Source organism: Nycticebus coucang, chromosome 18, assembly GCF_027406575.1.
Source record: "Nycticebus coucang isolate mNycCou1 chromosome 18, mNycCou1.pri, whole genome shotgun sequence".
Classification (NCBI taxonomy): domain Eukaryota; kingdom Metazoa; phylum Chordata; class Mammalia; order Primates; family Lorisidae; genus Nycticebus; species Nycticebus coucang.
The window spans coordinates 8,688,319-8,706,172 of record NC_069797.1 but is presented as its reverse complement, the minus strand read 5'-3'; the positions used below and the strand labels follow the sequence as shown (position 1 = coordinate 8,706,172).

General features: G+C 44.2%; 1 non-coding gene across 1 annotated transcript; it reads right to left on the bottom strand.

Annotated features, from left to right (window-relative positions):
* Window positions 1-788: 788 nt before the first annotated feature.
* LOC128571467 (small nucleolar RNA SNORD65) lies at window positions 789-862 on the bottom strand. The gene has a single exon (XR_008375874.1). It is a non-coding gene; the product is annotated as a small nucleolar RNA SNORD65 (small nucleolar RNA).
* Window positions 863-17,854: the final 16,992 nt, after the last annotated feature.

Genomic DNA, 17,854 nt, shown 5'->3' with positions numbered 1-17,854 from the left:
ACAGTCATTCATGAACCAGAAAAAGTATGAGTAAGCACTGCCTGATGGGCCTCAAGCCAGGCAGGCAGCAAGATGGGGCCTTGCATACTGTCAAGGGTTTTGGCTACAAAGTCATTTAAATGCTGAAGGAGATTGAACAAAGCTATGCAAAGGGATAGTACTCAAGAGGCAGCAGGGATTAGAACCCTTTGTGTCCATGTCTTAAATGCTTTGGAATTGTTGCCCTCTAAGGTATAAAACTGTTAAGAGCAAAGAGTTTTGACTGTAAGGAAGTTTACAAGCTTGAGTGCTTATAACTGGACTGCTAATACCTGACAGCAGTAGTCAAATTTACTTTTTCTTCAAATACACATTTGTAACAACCAATACCAAAGACCATTCTTTATTATGGTATTAGTTCATGGTAAATGAATGAAAACATTACTCAAGGGGAACTAACAATTACCATTTTAAAGAACTAGCTCCCAACATAACAACCAATTTGTATAAGCTCCTGTTGGATAGGCTGGCAAGGGACAATGCTAGAAAATTTAATGAATGATACCAAATGTGCCAGTTACAGAAAACTATTGCTCAATACTCTCTTAGCTTTCTTGAGAATGTCCTGATACACAAGGCATATTTCTACATCAAAAGTTCAACAGTTAGGTTTTCAGAATCCAAGTTGATAGCAGCTCTTGGTCCTTCACAGACTGACATCCGTCCTCTGGGGATGCAGCCTGCAAAGAAACTAAATTTCAGTTTCACTTCCTGCTCTAACCAACAGCCATTCGCACAGGAAAAGATATCGTCAGAAAACCATAGGCTCACCACTACACAATCTGCCAGTAATTCCAGCTATTTGGGGGTGATTTCATCATTTGATATCCTTTTCTTCAAATCAGTTAACAAAATCAGCTGTTTATTCATTCTACTGTGGGGGTCAGATCAAGGCTTACCTCTTCTGCTTTGCCTGAGCTGCTATGGCTGCCAGCTCTCAATCTATGCACTGCAGCACTCAGTTTTCAAAAACCTGGAAAAGAGAAGCCACACACAATACAAAATGCAGATGCTGAGCAGGAGACATTTCTGAGAGCCTCATTCCAAACGTACAAATCTAAATCCATCCTAACAAGAGTCTCTGAAGACTTATTTTTATTATTGGGGATTCATTGAAGATACCAGAAACCAGGTTACACTTATTGCATTTGTTTCTTTATGCAAAGTTCTGACTACTTTTCTGTTTCAAGGTTGGGATAAAAACACTATCCCAACATAGAATAAAACATACCTCATGAAGGTCAATGCTCCTGGCTCCAGTACTTAGCATTCGAACATGCTGGTAATCCTTCACTTATTTGCAACCTGGATGAATACAGCAATTAGGCCACAGTTCAGACAAATTCATTCCTGGGAAGTAGCAACTGGTGAGGACTTGTTGACTGCAGTCAGACAGGAATAGTTATCCTCTGTTGGTCTACTTCACAGTTTTGACAAAAGACTCGGTATCTTGTGAACCATCTGATCTAATGACGCAGACGACCAGACAAGTGAGTGTGATGGTCACTCAGTGGCTGAAAGGGACCCATTAAATGGCTCACAAAAGGTAAGAGCGGCGCCTAAATTCAGTCGTCTGATAGAAGCTCCTGAGTTTTGCCGGGAATCTGCGAGTGCCAGGGGGGGAAGAAAATTAAAGGATTTTGAAAAGGAACCAGAAAAGGAAGCCTCGAGAGGGCAGGAGCTGTGCACTGTGCGCTGTGGAGTCAGACAGCGGGGCCCTCCCTTGCACAAATGGGAGACCGCCGCGCCCCAGTACGGATCCAACTTTGATGTCAGAGTATCATAATGACACAAGGGTGGTGAACACTTGCGTGCCTAGTCAATCTGGGAACCTCAGAGAAAGAGGCCAAGCTGAACATCATTTCAGAGAGAGGTCTACCTGAAAAATCACAACCTGACACAACCTGAAAATCTAGGCAGGTCTTATCCTTGAGCCCCTGAATGCTTTTTGAGTCCTCAGAGCTTTTGGGAAAACCGATGCTCTGCAAAGATGCCCCACGGTAAGCGTGTGGCAGCCAGAGAACCTCAGGTTGAGACGATTGGGGGAATATGCGAGGCTGTGACGTTCACTTTGCCAGGGTCTGACCCACACAAGCCAAGTAGATCTCACTCCAGATAGAAGCGAGTGAACGCGAGGAGAGAACTCAGTGAAAAAAGTATCACAGTCTCTCCAGTTGCAGAGCACAGTGAACCAAGCCTGTTTCTCCATCCGCCACTCAGACATGTTGCTGATGACTGAGTGAAGGGAGTGAGGGAGCCTGAGAATTCTCAGACCTGAATGCTCTGCTCCTTAGACCCCTTGCCCTGGGTAATCTGCGTGGAGATGGGCGAAAGGAGAAAGGGATTGAACAGCATGTGACTTCAATGCGTTCTACTCCTGCCTACCGAGTCCACCCGTGTCCCCACTCTCTGCTGTGCTGGGAGGGAGGGACGGAGGGGAGCACAGAGCAGGGACCCAGGGCCTTGGATAGGAAAGGACGCCAAACCCAGGGAGGGCAAGATTGAGGTTGCAGGAGGCCGGGGCCCAGGCCAGAGCCCGGACTAGGGGGAATCAGCAGCCCAGAGTCACTGGGGGGCCACCATGCTGTCTGTTGAGGGGCCAGGACGGGCTGAGGAGACCTTGGGGAGGGAGCCGAGGGGCACCCTGGAAGGCAGCTCTGCGTGTCTCAGGTGTGGCACACAGACTGTAGCCGTGGTCCTGGCCTGGGGTCTTCGGCCTGTATTGGGAGCCGCCGCCCTGGCACGTTGGACTTTCTTCCTGGATCTGGCCAGTTTTTCCTGTCGGATTTCTTCCGACATCCCGGGTGGTGGCGGGGGAGGGAAAGCGGGACCTACGGGAAGGGGAATGGGAACTCATGAATGAGACCCAGCTGAGTACAGCAACACGTCCAGACAGACTCCAATCCCTAGCGGGTCAGAAAAACAAATGAGCCGGGACAGGTGGGGCCCAGAGTTAGCAGGGAAACAGATGTGGGTGGGCGAGACCTCAATGTTCCCGGTCTATTGGTCGAGGAGTAGGGCGCCAAAGGGGACGTGGCCGGGCAGCCAAAGGGGACGTGGCCGGGCAGCCCCGCCGAGTAGAGTCACAATGGAAGTTGCCCACGAGCACCAGCACCGGCCCCGAACACTCCAGGAAGAGAGGGTGTGGGGTGGGTCAAGCGGGACCCTTGTATGCCTCCTTTAAAGACTTCTATTAACTACTGCACCTCAGAGAGGCTGCTCTCCCGGCTAAACCGGAACCCAGTGGCCCTTCTGAACACCCACGATCTCCTGCCTCGGGCAGAGGTCTGTGGCTCCCCGATCTCCGGACGGCCCCGCGCAAGCAGACTTCCTAATCTCCGAAATCAGATCCGGGGAACCCCAAACGGTCCTCAGAAGCCTCCTCCCTCAAGGGTCCCTTCTCGGAGCCTGGAAGCCTCTCTGTCCCACTCGCCTCCGGATCCAGCCCAGGGCACTCGCGCTGCTTCCCCAGCTGTTCCTCCTCCTGCGCCCTGAGCTCAGTCCCCTTCCCTCTGAACGCCAGCTCTGGGTCCCGAGGTTAGCGTGGCCAGGGTCCTTCCAAAGCCCTGTCTGTGCACCGGGACCTCTGCCCTACACCCAGCAAGTCAATGGCTGCTGCTGCGGGCCCTCCTCTCCACCCCAACCCCAGGACTGCCCCGCTCACAACCCCCAGGCCATGTCTCAACCCCTGCCCTTTTGCTCTCCCATCTTCCAAGAGGTGCTGTGCCATCCTGGTGAGGGACCAGGGTGATCGCTCCACCTCCTTCTTCTCATCCCGCTTCCCCGCCCTGCCTCTGCGGCCTCCCTCCCTAAGCGTGTCCGGTAGCTAGCTGATTCCTAAGCTAAATCAACCTCTTTTGATATCGATCAGGAAGAGAAACAAACAACTTCGGATTTTGGAAGGTGAGTGCTGCCCTTGCCAGCCGGATTCTAGAACTTGTCCTTGACTCTTTATCCTGGCTGGCGAGTTTTCTTGAGACACGGTCTCATCAGCGCCCTCTGCTGACCATTGGCTCACTCCCGATTTTTCTGTATCGCACACTAGGCTCGCTGCACTGGACCCTGGGCTACAGAGAGATCTTCATGGCTTGAACGTTTCATCTGTGGGATATGTGCGTTTAGACGTTGCCAGACGTGGCCACAGTGCTCTCCCACTTCATGCTCCACACTGTGCAGGAGAGCCTGTGTCCACATACTTGCGTCCAAACGGTCATGATCGATATCTATTCCTCATCTCCCAGGTCTGCAAAGGGTCTGTTTTCAATTAGCGTTGATTGATGAAGGCCAGCCTTTCCAGGTGTCCTTGTGGGTTGCGTTTCTAGCCCGTGCCAGCCCTGGACGGGAGTCAGGTCCTGCCCTCACCTCGTGGAGACCTGGGCTGCAGGCAAGGCCCAGCTGAGAACAGCCACCCCCAACCCTGGAGAGTCCCACGCAGGGTGGGGCCTGAGGGAGCAGGACGTCCCTGGTGCAGGAGGCCCCCTCCTGGGGTGGGGAGGGCTGGTGGTGTTCAAGGGGAGGACAAAGACTACTGGTCAGGGCAGGGAGCGGGTGGCGAGGTGTGGATCAGACCTCGGAATGTGGGGTGGACTCAGTGTCAAAGATTGTGAGACCACCTGGAGGGATCCCTCGCCTCAGTAGGACGGGAAGGAGAGAGACGGTAGGGATGCTTGGCTCTCTTGTTCACAGGCAAAGGCCGCGGTTGCCCCAACCCCCAACCTCAGCTCTGCTGCCGGTTGGCCTTGCAGCTTGGTTTTCCAGTGAGGCTTTGGGGGGAACATAGGGAGGGGTATGGAGGTTTCTAGACGGCCAGCCTGGACCCAGAGGGCTTCGATTCAGCCCTCAGGACGCCTCCTTTGGTGTTCCCCGGATGCTCTGAGGAGGGGCCGGGGAGACGAGCCGAGGTCCAGACAAGGAGCAGAGGCAGAGCCCCCGTTCCCTCAGTCACGCCCACCACCGGGGCTTGGCCAGTGACCACAGCTTGGCACTAGCTAAGCTTCTAGCTCTCTTCGGGGTACCAGACACACCTCATCTAGATATCACAGGCCAGGGCAGGGGCATCCAACCTTTTTTCTTCTCTGCCACAAATTGAAAGAATAAGAGTTGCCTTTGGCTACACATTAAATGTGCAAATACTAAAGAAAGTTGATGAGCAATAGAAAGGCCAGGCCATACTTCTCACGATATCTCACACCACAGATAAGCCAAACAGTCTTCAAATAATCAACAGGCAGGCTACGGGCTGCAAGTTGGACACCCCTGCTCTAGGGTATTCAATGTGTCTAAAACTACAGTTATTATTCATCCCATCCTCCAGGGGCTCCCAGGCAAGGCATTGCTGTCCAGTTTTGCCATATTCTTTGATTCTTCTCTCCTTCTCATACTTAACACCTAATTCATCTTTCCCTCTTCTCTGTTCTTTTCCTAAATATCTCTTTAATATGAGATCAGACAGTTAAGTTTGGGAACTCATCCTAAAAAAGTACTACTTACTCATGGATGAATATCACTATGGTGACCTTTCAACATCCTCCCCTTGGCCATCTGGTGACTGTAGTGACATTCATCAGTGAGGTACATAGCACTTCTTCTAGGATGAGGTTGTGAATTTAATTGTCCGACCTGGTATAATGATGACCATTATACCAGTTCTCATGGCCATTTCGGAAAAGAGTTCCAAAATTGCTCTGAAGGGTGGACTAGGTGCTGGCATCGGCGCATAGCTTCCCCAAAGGAGTACCTCAGAGTGACTGATGTTATTCAATAATGACATTTGTAGCACTTTTTCTAGGGCGAGTTCACGAACTTAATTGTCTAACCTCTTACGTCTTTCAATTTCTGTTCCCTTACCTCTACCTTTCCTAGCTCAGATCTTTGTCAATAGTCTCCTCATCATAATCTTGCCCACAGCCTGGCTCTTTTCCACTCTATTCTGAACAAGGCAAGAGAGTAAACTTTATATTTAAAATACAAAGTTTTAATGGGGGCATCCCAGTTTAGAAACATTTCATTATTCCCCTACTGCCTGGAGGCTAAAGTATAAATTCTTTAATGATAAATATGAAATATGTTAATATAGACAGTATGTTCTTTAGCACATATAAATTATTGTATCTTTTATACACAGGCATAATGCACTACATACATTTTTAATATATATTAAGATGTAGCGCTCTTCAGTTTCAGCACCTCATTTTTAGTCTCCATTTTCCTTTGTCCAGCTGTCAGTCATTCTTTAGATCAGCGGTTCTCAACCTGGAACTGTATTAAAGGGCCCCGGCATTAGGAAGATTGAGAACCACTGCTTTAGATAGCTCTGTCTGGCAGTTTTAGGTATTACTGACACTCGTTTGCCCTGAAAACAAAAAATAAATTCATTTAAGCATACTCCTCGATTCGTAACACCCTGCCATCCCTAGTCAGTGCAAAACTCCTTTAGTCCTTGTTGTATCCCCGGCATTTTCATTTTGTGTTCTGCCCGCCCCATCAACAGACAGATCTGCTTTTATGTGTCTGGGATCCTTGAAATTGTAGGTATTTGTGTAAAGTAGGTGATATGTCTATTTATATTTAGTTTATGCAAATACTTTGAGTTGTGGACTTCATGCTTTTTCCCCCACCCTAAACCTCAGTTGACTTTGGGGGAAAAAAATGTACAAAAATTTCTGGGTGAATTTTCATTGGTTTATTGCCTCCTACTGCTGTATAATTTTCCTAGGGGTGAAAGTTCTTCCGAGTCGTGTAACACCAGGGGGCACTGTTTGCTTTTAATCGTTTGTTCCCCTGAAGTTGTGCAGTGTGGTGGCTCTGGGTGCATTCTCTAGATTGTATTTAAATATTTTTCACTATAATGAACACCTAGATGCCTGTGCTTCTTGCTCACCACAGAAAAAAGTCCAATGAATATTCCTATGCAGAGTGCTGTATGAGAATTTCTGTGGATGTCCATCAGGAGTGGGATTGCTAGCTCATCAAATAAAGGTTTACTTCATTTATCTTGGTCATCAGTTTCCAGAATATCTTCCAAGTTTATGCTCCATTAGCACAGCAAATTAGTATTATCTAATTTCCATGAATCTAAGAAGGGAAAGGGCTGTCTCGTTTTACTTTTTACTTTGTTTTTATCTGATGAATAATGCCTATGAGGAAATTTTAACTATTTGGATTTACCCATGAATCTCCTATTCATATCCTTTTACATTTCTGTCAGGTTTTCTGATTTTCCTTGTTTATTCAAAGGGGTTCTTTGCATATTCTAGGCATTATTCTATTACCAGTGTTAGAGATATGATAGTCTCTCAGCCTCCTGTTGGTCTTCTTTCCTTACATCAGAGACCAGAAATGTAAAAGTGACATTTTTCAGAGTTCTTGAGAGGTTTTGTTTCACATGTGACGTAGGTCTGATGAATTTGTGCCAGATTTGAAAAGCTTCAGAGAGGCCTGAGATGGCTTTCTCTAGCACAGCTGAGGAAATGTCTAATTCTCCAGGGTGATGTTAGCAGGGGTCTAGTGTCCAAGAGCATCAGCCACGTGGCAGGGCATGGTTCACCCAGGCAGCTGGTGGCTGCAGCAGGCACAACAGCTCTGGAACTCCCAGAGGTCCAGCCCACTATGAGGTTGTCTGGTCCTAGCAGCAGGGTGTGTGCTATTAGAGCCCAGGATATTAGATCATAGAAGAGGCCGCCCCTTCATTGGTGGCCTGCTCCTATTTGTGGCTTTGTGAATGGTTTCTGAAAAGATTCTAAAACATTTTTTGTCCAGGCTTTCCAAGATTCTGTAAATGAAATAGTACCCTGTAGTAACTCTCTTCCCATTTAAATCATTCAGAGTGGATTCAGTTCTATATAATCATTTAATCTTGAAGTATAGAATTGCTTTTAGATATCGTAAATATCATCTCCTGATATTTATTTTACATTTGTAATGTCTTTGGTTGAACAGAAATACTTAATTATGTTGCAGTCCAATCTATTTTTAACATATGGTTTGTGCTGTTTTTGTCACATTTAAATTCTATTTCTCCTAATCAAAATTCTGTCTTCCTGGCCAGGCACAGTGGCTCATGCCTGTAATCTTAGCACTTCCCCAGGAGGGAAGATCGCTTTAGCTCAGGAGTTCAAGACCAGCCTGAATAAGAGCAAGACTCCAATTATCTCCACGAAAAATAGAAAAAAATTAGCTGGGTGTAGTGGCACGTGTCTAGTTAACAACTACTTGGGAGCCTGAGGCAGGGAAATCCCCTGAGCCTAGTTTAAGGTTGCCAGTGAACTAGGTTGAGGCCATGGCACTCCAGCCTGGGGACAGAGCAAGACTCTGTCTCAAAAACAAAAACAAAATCAAAAAACAAATCTGTCCTCTGTTAACTTTATCATTTTATCTTTTACCTTTAAGTGTTTGATCTAGAACCCCTCTGAGTGCTGGTGTAATGCAGGGATCTAGATTTGTTCCCTCCATATGGCAAGCAGTTTTTCCAACATCACCTGCTAAAGTCTTTTGCTCATTGATTTATGATTATCATCCTTATATCATTCCCATGTATAGATAAGTCTGTTTCTGAGGTTCCTATTCTTCCTTTTTATTTGTTTTTCCATCTTTAGCAAGTACGATATGGTTCTTATAAATGTAACTTTGCTCCATGTCTGATTATCTCAAAGAGAAGCATTTATTTTTATTTTTTGGCCAGGGCCAGGTTTGAACCCATCACCTCCGATATATGGGGCCAGCCAGTGCCCTACTCCTTTGAGCCACAGGTGTTCCCCAAGAGAAGCATTTTCAAAAGTTAACTCAATACATCAATGTGGACCTTGTCATCTTCCACATAAATATAGAATAGGTTGTTGAATTTCTTAAAAATATTAATGGCATTTGATTGGGATTTTATCAAATTTTCAGATAAATTGAGGACTATTGTCACTTTTATAATATCTTTTCCAATAATGTGAAAGAGCTCTTTGTTTATCAGATTACCTTTTGTGTTCTTTTAACTGAATTTAAACTTTTCTCCGCAGAAGGTTTATTATTATTTTTTATTTGTTTCTGGGTGCTTCATACATTTTATCACTAATGGTAATGGAAACTTAACTTTTATTTCTAGTTTATTATTGTTCAGGTAAAGACATATTTTCATTGGTAAGCAATGTATGAGTTGCCTTATGAATATTTTCTTAGCTGAACTTTTATTTAATGATGTCTATAGTTTATAGTTCTATGGGCTCTTAAACGGAGTCTTTTTATTTTTTTTTTACAGCAAAATAATAGAAACATAGTCATCTAACATAGTATAGTTTGAGTCAATTGTTTTTAAATTTGTAGCTTTTTTGGACATTGTATATGATCAGTTTTTGTATATGTTCCATGCTTTCTTTGGGGAGCCATAATACTAAAACCCAGAAACATTACTAATAATTTGTAGGTTATATTTTATATTCAACATTAATAAAACACTATTTAAAAAACATGATTTAAACAACTATATAACATTTTATCCAATCAGAAAAATGTTCATCCATGAATGTCCATTATGTAATTCTCCCTAGTTTGGCTTCTTCATACAATCTTCCTCCACCTAACCCTTCCTAATTAAATGCTGCTTTTCCCTCAGGCTTCAAATGTAGTCCATCTGAACATCTACCCTGAGAAATCCTTTCTATGTATGTTGATAACTCAAAATGCAAATTTCCAGCTTAGATCTCTCTCCTGTGAATTCCAGGTGAAAATTTTGTATTGTCTTTTAAAAATCTTTTTATATGACTACAGCAGTAGTTTCAAACTGAACTTAATCTTTCTTTCAAACCCAGCCTACTCTTTTACGCATTGATGATTTCCTGGTGGATGGCAATACCCTCTGAATCAGCCCTTCTTCCAGTTTCTTCAGCTGGAACTCTGGAGGGTTTGCAGGTTAACTGCCTCCTTGTCCTCCCTATATCTGGCCAGTCACTAAATCTTATTAAAATACAACCACCAAAATGTATTTTTAAATACTCATCCCCCTCACTTTTAGGAGGGTTTTTAATAATAGTGTCTAAATTTTCCAGCAGTTCCCTAGGGACTACAACCAAAAATTTGAAGCCCGAAGTATATTCAGGAGGGAGGAGCTAGATTTGCTAGCATTTTGTGTGAGCCGACAAAGGGAGTCTGTCCTTTATAGAATGTCTAGTCTAGGATGGGGTGGTCTTGAAAGGAGCGATTCACAATCACTGGAGATGTTAGAACAGATTGGGCGAAGGTGTAATGGGGTGGTCACACCCCTGGGGACACTGAACTTGATGATCACTACCCTGGGGAGACTGAACTTGAAGATCACTGCCCTGGGGAGACTGAACTTGAAGATCACTGCCCTGGGGAGACTGAACTTGATGATCACTGACATTCCTCCCAAGGAAAGAATGGGTGGGTTTTGCCATGAAATTCAGAGCAGCCTCTGTAGCCTGTGTGACTCATTTCCTTTTTATTTGTTTGTTTTATTTTGGGGGGGGCAGGGACATTGCTTTAAATAAGAAAAACTCTTCAGCTAAATGTATTTTAGAAACTGTCATTTATTAGATTCCATCTCATGGATTTAACTTAATTGGTGTTAAAATGAAGACTTTTTCTTTAATCATTTTCCTCTGACATTTCTAACATTTCTATAACTACATCCTTTGAATCTTAATTCGTTCTGTGATCTTTTGAAATAAATACTCTCCATCCCCAAATCCATAACTTGTAGTGTCAGAGTAGGAGACTAGGAGACAGGGCTGAGACCGGGGCTCGAGCAGGGGCTTGCAGGGTGCATGCAGGTGTTAAAATAAACAACCTTCAGGTAGAAGCTGACTAGGACATGAGGATAGGAGATGGGTGGAGGGGCCTGCAGAGTGGGTGCAGGTATTTAAGTCTAATGATGGGGGTCTGATGGCCAGAGACAAGGACTGTCTCAAGTTCAGTCTCCCCAGGGCTGTGACCACCTCATTATATCATTGCCTAACTACCAGCTTGTCGCTAACTAGGTCACCTTGTACAAACTTTGGCTAATTACATTGTGGTTTTAAAAGTTCTCCACCCTTGAAATCTCCATGACAGTTCTGAAACAACTCTATAAAGTGTAACCCAATTCTCGGAATCATTCCCCATACTTTTAGTAAAAACCAGCCCCATAGCCTTGACTATTTCTCCCCTCATTTAGTGAGACTTTTAAAAGCCTTCCTTTGGGGGCAACTCCTCTTTTTGAGCCTGTCTGCTCTTTGTTGAGAGAGCATACTCTCACTTTTGCTTTCAATACAAGCTGCTTGCTTTTGGCTTACCTGGGGTGGATCCTGAAATTCTTCTTTTGCAGTGATCACCAAGAACCTGAAAGTCCTCTGCTAGGAGGCCTGTAACATCTCCATGGCGATCGAGCAGGAACTGGAGGGCGTGTAAGCTTAGACTTGACTGCCATATTGTGCTTTGATGTAAGCACAGATTTGTGTCTCACTGCTTTTGCTTTTCTCAGTGGGTTACAGGTACATAACTTTGCTCCATCTGGCTGACTGTGGCTCCTGCTGACTGGATGGCAGAGGGTTGCTCCCAGGCTATGCAGATTCAAAGTGTCACAGGATGCTGGGTGACACCAACCCAGGGAGTGGCAGGAGATCGGAAGCCCAAATACTCACTCTCTAAGCCATGGAAATTCTTGCTTAGCTTCTGCTGCTATATTTCATTCTTACTTTTCTGGATCACTTTCCAATACCTGGAGGCAACACACTTGCAACTTAATAAGCAGCCTCGCAAGGTGGGGATGCCCTTAAGTGGCTTGCCCTTATGATGTCAGCCAGGCTCCCCGTTTGCTCTGTTTGTGCCAGACTCCTTTGGAAGGATTAGGAGGATAGGCAGGGTTACCCAATGGAAAGGGAACTTGAATCAGACTCTTGATTGAATGCTGCAAACCAGAGGAGGTCTGTCATAATGAAACCTGTATAGAAGTCATCTCTGGTGGGATAGAGAAAATGGTCTATGATCTCAAATGTTACATAAAGAATAAAAGAAGAGCCTTTCAGACACAAAATTTCTGTTCCCTTTCACTACCTTGTTGGAGCTAAAGGTGCTCCATCAGATGTAGGAGAGAGGCTGGTGGGATTATAGAGGTCTTGGAACCTGAGAGATGCCAGTTCTAGAGCAGTCCACCCCAACATAGGACCACTGATAACTGAGCATGACCCACACCTCAAGACCTGGACAACTCCTTACCCCAGTCCCCAGGTTCATGGATGTTGGGGCAGGGATGGGACTTCCCCCAGGGGCATGACTGCCAGGTTGAGGAGGTCTTTTCCAGGCAAGGAGGAGGGTACAAAGGTGATTGGACAACATGGATGCCATTGCAATAGGTAATACAGAGGGGACAAGATGGGTCATCCATATTCCCTCACCTGTGAGCCACCTAGGGCTCAACTGTCATCCCTAGGAGCCTCAGGAAGACTCCATTGCAACCCCTTCCTTCTTCTAGGTCTTGAACAGAAAGCCAGAGAAATGGAGAATATTCCCACCTCTCCAAGGGTCTTCCCTCTGGGCTGCATTCTCCAAAAATTGGCCACCCTTAAATTGCATAGCATAAAAAGAAAGAAACTCATATTCCTATGTAGCGCTGCCTGGCCCCAACATAAACTGGGGGACGGGAGTTCTGGCCAGTCAACTGGAGTCAAAACTCTAATACTGTCCTTCTTTTACTAAGGACAGTAGAAACCGTCTGAATTCCCTTTATGTTCAGGTATTTTTGGCCTTAAGAGGAAACCCTCAGCTATGAAACCTTCTATCCTAGCACATTGCCCTGTAAAACTAGATATTCCTAAGTCTTTTTTTTTTTTTTTTTTTTTTTGAGACAGAGTCTTACTCTGTTACCCAGTTTAGAGTGCTGTGGCATCATCCACAGCTCATAGCAACCTCAAAGTGATCTTCTTGCCTTATCCTCTGAGTACCTGGGACTCAAGTGATCTTCTTGCCTTCTCCTCTGAGTACCTGGGACCACAGGTGCCACCACCATGCATGGATAATTTTTCTATTTTTAGTAGAGATGGGGTCTTGATTTTCTTAGGCTGGTCTTGAACTTCTGAGCTCAAGCAATCCACTAGCCTCAGCCTCCATAGTGCTAGGATTACAGGTTTGAGTCACCACCCCCAGGAGATATTCCTGTCTTATGACCTAAACTTGCACCTTCTCCTCCAGTTCAAAAAACTCTAGAGCCAATTTGGAGCCTCAAAACAGAGGTGAGGACCCCTTCAGGAAATTTCAGCCTCTGCAGCAAATCCCCACCCAACCCACTAGTATCCTCAACTTCCTGGCTCTAAGCTGGGCTCTGGACTCCTGTGCCCTTTACTGGAGATGGCCGCTGGCCAAGGGTGCCACCAGAGTGTTCCTTTTTCTGTGTCAGAACTTTACAGTACCAGACTAGCCTTGGCCAGTTTCTTGTGGATCCAGGAAAGTTTACTGAACAATTCAAAGCTTGATCCTTTCCTTTGATCTCATATAGGGAGATTAATGTAATTCTTTCTCACTGTTGCACCTAAGGGAGAGAATGTGCATCTGGGCCCTTGCAGACACCTTAAATGCTGCCTGACGTCTCCAGAACCACGTGGGAATGGCAGGTATTCACTTTCAGATCCCAACAGGGACTGCTAATGGGGACAGCAGGGAGTCAGACTCAGGGACCACATGGTCATGTGTATCATGGAGAGAATGGAAAGGTGCATCCCAGTTTTTCTTTGCTTTCAAGTGGAGTGATCCGAATACTGGATTCTCACAATAGCATACCTGGATGCTTCTCCCCAAGGATTTAAAAACAGTTATCACCTTTTTGGAAATGCCCTGGCTAAAAAGTTAAGAGAGTTGTTCCTCCCATAAGGGACTGTTCTTTAATATACAAATGGTATTCTTATCTATAATCCTACCAAAAATTTATGTGATAACAATACTGTCCAGATTCTTAACTTTCTAGGCAAAAGAGGATATAGGGTCTCTAAAGGAAAAGCCCAAATATCCTTACAACAGATCCAGGCACTTGGGATCCAGCATTCCCTGTCCACACACACACATACAAAATAAAAATAAATAAATAAATAAATAAATAAATAAATAAAATAAAAAAGAGGCCGTTTTACTACTTGGCCCTTCACAAGCCCAGAAATGGCTAAGGACATTTTGAGGAATGGCTGGATTTTGCAGAATTTGGATTCCCAGTTTCAGCATCATGCCAAAATCCTTATATGTAACTTTAAAAGGATCTGACACTAAGCCCTTGAATTGGTGACCAGAGCAACAACAGGAGCTCCAAAACAAAGGTCTGTAACAGCTACCCCCATGTTAGGGACCTCTGACCTAAATGAGCCTTTCATTCTTTTTGCCACAGAAAGACAGATCTCTCTGAGTGTGCTCACCCAGCCTCTGGAACAGGCCCATGACCCATGCCTACTTCCCTGAGCAGTTGGAATCAGTGCCCACAGGCTGGCCTGGGTGCTGAAGAGCTCTACTGACCACAGTCCTGATGGCTAAAGAGGCCACAAAGTTGGCCTTGAGGATGACCCCAGAGGTCAGAATTCCCCATCCGGTGTGAGGTGTCATAGAAATAAAACGTCACCATTGGCCAAGAGAAGGACATGTTACTTTATACCAGGTCTTCTGGCCTCTCCGGAAATCAGTCTGAAAGTGTGCCAGACTTTAAATCTGGCCAACATCATGCCCACGGGACCTCTCACCACCTTGACACATTTCTGTATAGAAACTATAAAACAAGTGTATTCTAACAGACCAAACTTAGGAGGCAACCCATTAGAAAGATGAGAAATAATGTACAGAGGGCAGCAGCTTCCTGCTGGATGACATCTGAAAGGCAGGATATGTTATCATCAGCCTTAACGGTGGTATAAAAATGGGACCTCTGGCCCTCAGCACTTCGGCCCCACAGGCCAAATTAATTGCTCTCATAAGAACCTTAGAGCTGGGAAGGGAAAAGGGAATTAACGTCTACACAGACTCCAAGTAGGCCTTCCTCATTCTTCACGTGCATGCTGCCATTTGGAAGGAGCAGAGATTATTGAAAATTCCCCCATTAACCATCATTGTGGAATCCTTCGATTATTACAGGGTATTCTGAAACCAGCCAAGACAACTATAGTAGTCTATTGTCAAGGTCATCAAGAGAAAGTCAGACAGAGCTGCTGGAGCAAACTATCCTCATGAGGACCTGCATTTTTTTTTTTTTTGAAACAGCACAAATTTATTATCGTCCAACTCTGAGCTCTAAAAAGTCAGTCGCCATGGCTGACTAAAATCAAATATATAAAACCAGTGTATGATGCCCCATGATCGCATTAATGTACACAGCTATAACGTAATAATAATAATAAAAAAAAAGCTTCTAGAATGAAGTCTTGATGACTTGCATTTTGGCGAATGCTGTGGTCTGTGCTAGGACCCTTTATAGTCCCCATTATAATTATAGTTTTTACTTGTCCTTCATTTCCTTATGTTATCAAACTTTTAAAATCTTTTATCTCTGAAGTTGTCCAGACAACCCTACAACATATCATGGTACCCCAAGGGCTTAGCACTGTCCCTCTTCAAAAAGGCACCATCACTATCCCCTTGATCGGGCTGCTTGCTCCCTCCATGACAGCCACCTGACCACCCTGAAGGTCCCTCCTACCACCGTGAGGTGCCTTCAATCCCATCCTCTGACACCCAGTAAATCCCATTCCCTGACACCTGGTCCCATTACTAGACAGGGGAAAGATAGAAAAGACTTTGGTGCCCACAGGGAGGGTCATCACCCCCTACAAGTAGGAATCCAAAGTGGGATCTTTTCTGGTTTTTGTTGTTGTTGTTGTTGTTGTTGTTGCAGTTTTTTGTTGTTGTTGCAGTTTTTTGTTTGTTTGTTTGTTTTGTTTTGTTTTTTGGCTGGGTCTGGGTTTGAACCAGCCACCTCCAGTATATGGGGCTGCCACTCTACTCCTTGAGCCACAGGTACCACCCCCGAAGTGGGAATCTTTTCCCTTTAGCCTCCCTTGTAAGAGGCCAAGGGCCCAAAGCTCTTAAGGGGGTCAAATGTTGGAATAAGAGACAGCGGAGTATGAAAGCAGGGGCTGAGACAGTGGGTGTTAAAGCTTAACTAAGCGTGGATGATAACCACTGATAAGAACTGGCTTCAATCAGCTTGTCAGCTATCTAGGAGAGTTCAGGTGTCCTCAAACTCTTTATTATTTATTATAAATAAATAATATGATTTATTTTATTAAATCATAGCTGTGTATATTAATGCGATCATGGGGCACCATACACTGGTTCTATAGACCGTTTGACACATTTTCATCACACTGGTTAACATGGCCTTCCTGGCATTTTCTTAGTTATTGTGTTAAGACATTTACATTCTACATTTACTAAGTTTCACATATACCCTTGTAAGATGCACTGCAGGGGGCCAGTTCACTGTCCCTCAGACCATTGGAGGGCCAGACAATAGTTTAAAAAAAAAAACAAAACTGTGAACAAATTCCTGTGCACACTGCATATATCTTATTTTGAAGTAAAAAAACAAAATGGGAACAAATACAATCACATCACCTCATGTGGCCCGTGGGCTGTAGTTTGAGGACCCCTGAGAGGTCATTTTGCATGAACTTGGGCTAATTACATTGTGGTCTTAAAAGTTATCCACTCTTGAACTTGCCATGATATTTACAATACAACTAGGCAGTAATTTGTCTTTTATCTGGGGGCACCATGGGGATTGGTAGATTCTGCATTAACATAGCTTCCAGTTGCTAGAAAAGATACTATTAAAAATAGGCCTAATTCTATACCCCATACCAACATATCATACCATACCTATTATACCATACCATAAACTCTGTATTCACTGGATATTAATATTGAAATACACCAATTCACAGGAAATTAAGACAAAGACAAACTTCATTTACTGTAGCATAGTTTTATTGTAACATAGTTTACTCTATTATAAAACATTGTAAATGCAGTGTACAATTTTAGTTAAATAGCAGTCAATACACTTTTCATCTTCACTGACATATTTTTTTGACCTCACATAACACCCATTAACAAGTAAAACTGTTACAGAGACCACATAGCTGCAGGAGTGATGTCCAAAGTGTCAGCTTACAGATAGCACAGGACACCAAGTTTAAACCCTGACTTTTTGCGGGGCAGGGAGGGTGCTGGGCCTGGGTGGTATGCTGGTTGCTTGGGAGGGCCAGAGGCTTGAGTTCCCTTGTGCCCTTGTCAGAGTCTTTCTGTTGCTGAAAAACTTAAAGCATTTTGGATCTAAAACTAGACTTGTTAATTTCTGTTTTTTCCTATTTGATTGTACTTGGGCCTCTGTTTCTATGAATTTTTCTTATTTAGTCAATATAGACTATCAGTAGGTGTGATATGTTATATGTGATATCTCTGTATTCACTGACATAAATTTTAGCAGTTATCATCAATGTCTAATTATAGATTTGCTTGTAAGCAGCCTACTTCCTCCAATGTTTCAATTGATAGATAATGTGGGATTTCAGGGGAAATTTATTCGAGAGATATGTCTGAGCTATACAATCAGAAAAGTTTTACATGACAAGACATCTATTTTAATTCTCATTTTGCATAAGATATATTGGTCTAGAAGAAATAGAAACCAGAGTTAACACCTTTTAAAATACAGTAACTATTGTGTATACTTCAACCACCAAGAAAATTCACTAAATGAAAAAAAATATCAATGATCTATTTCCGGGCCATTAAAACATAAATTTAAAACATGATTAAACGTGAAGTTATTATAAGAGATAAAACTCAGTGCAACCCCACACTT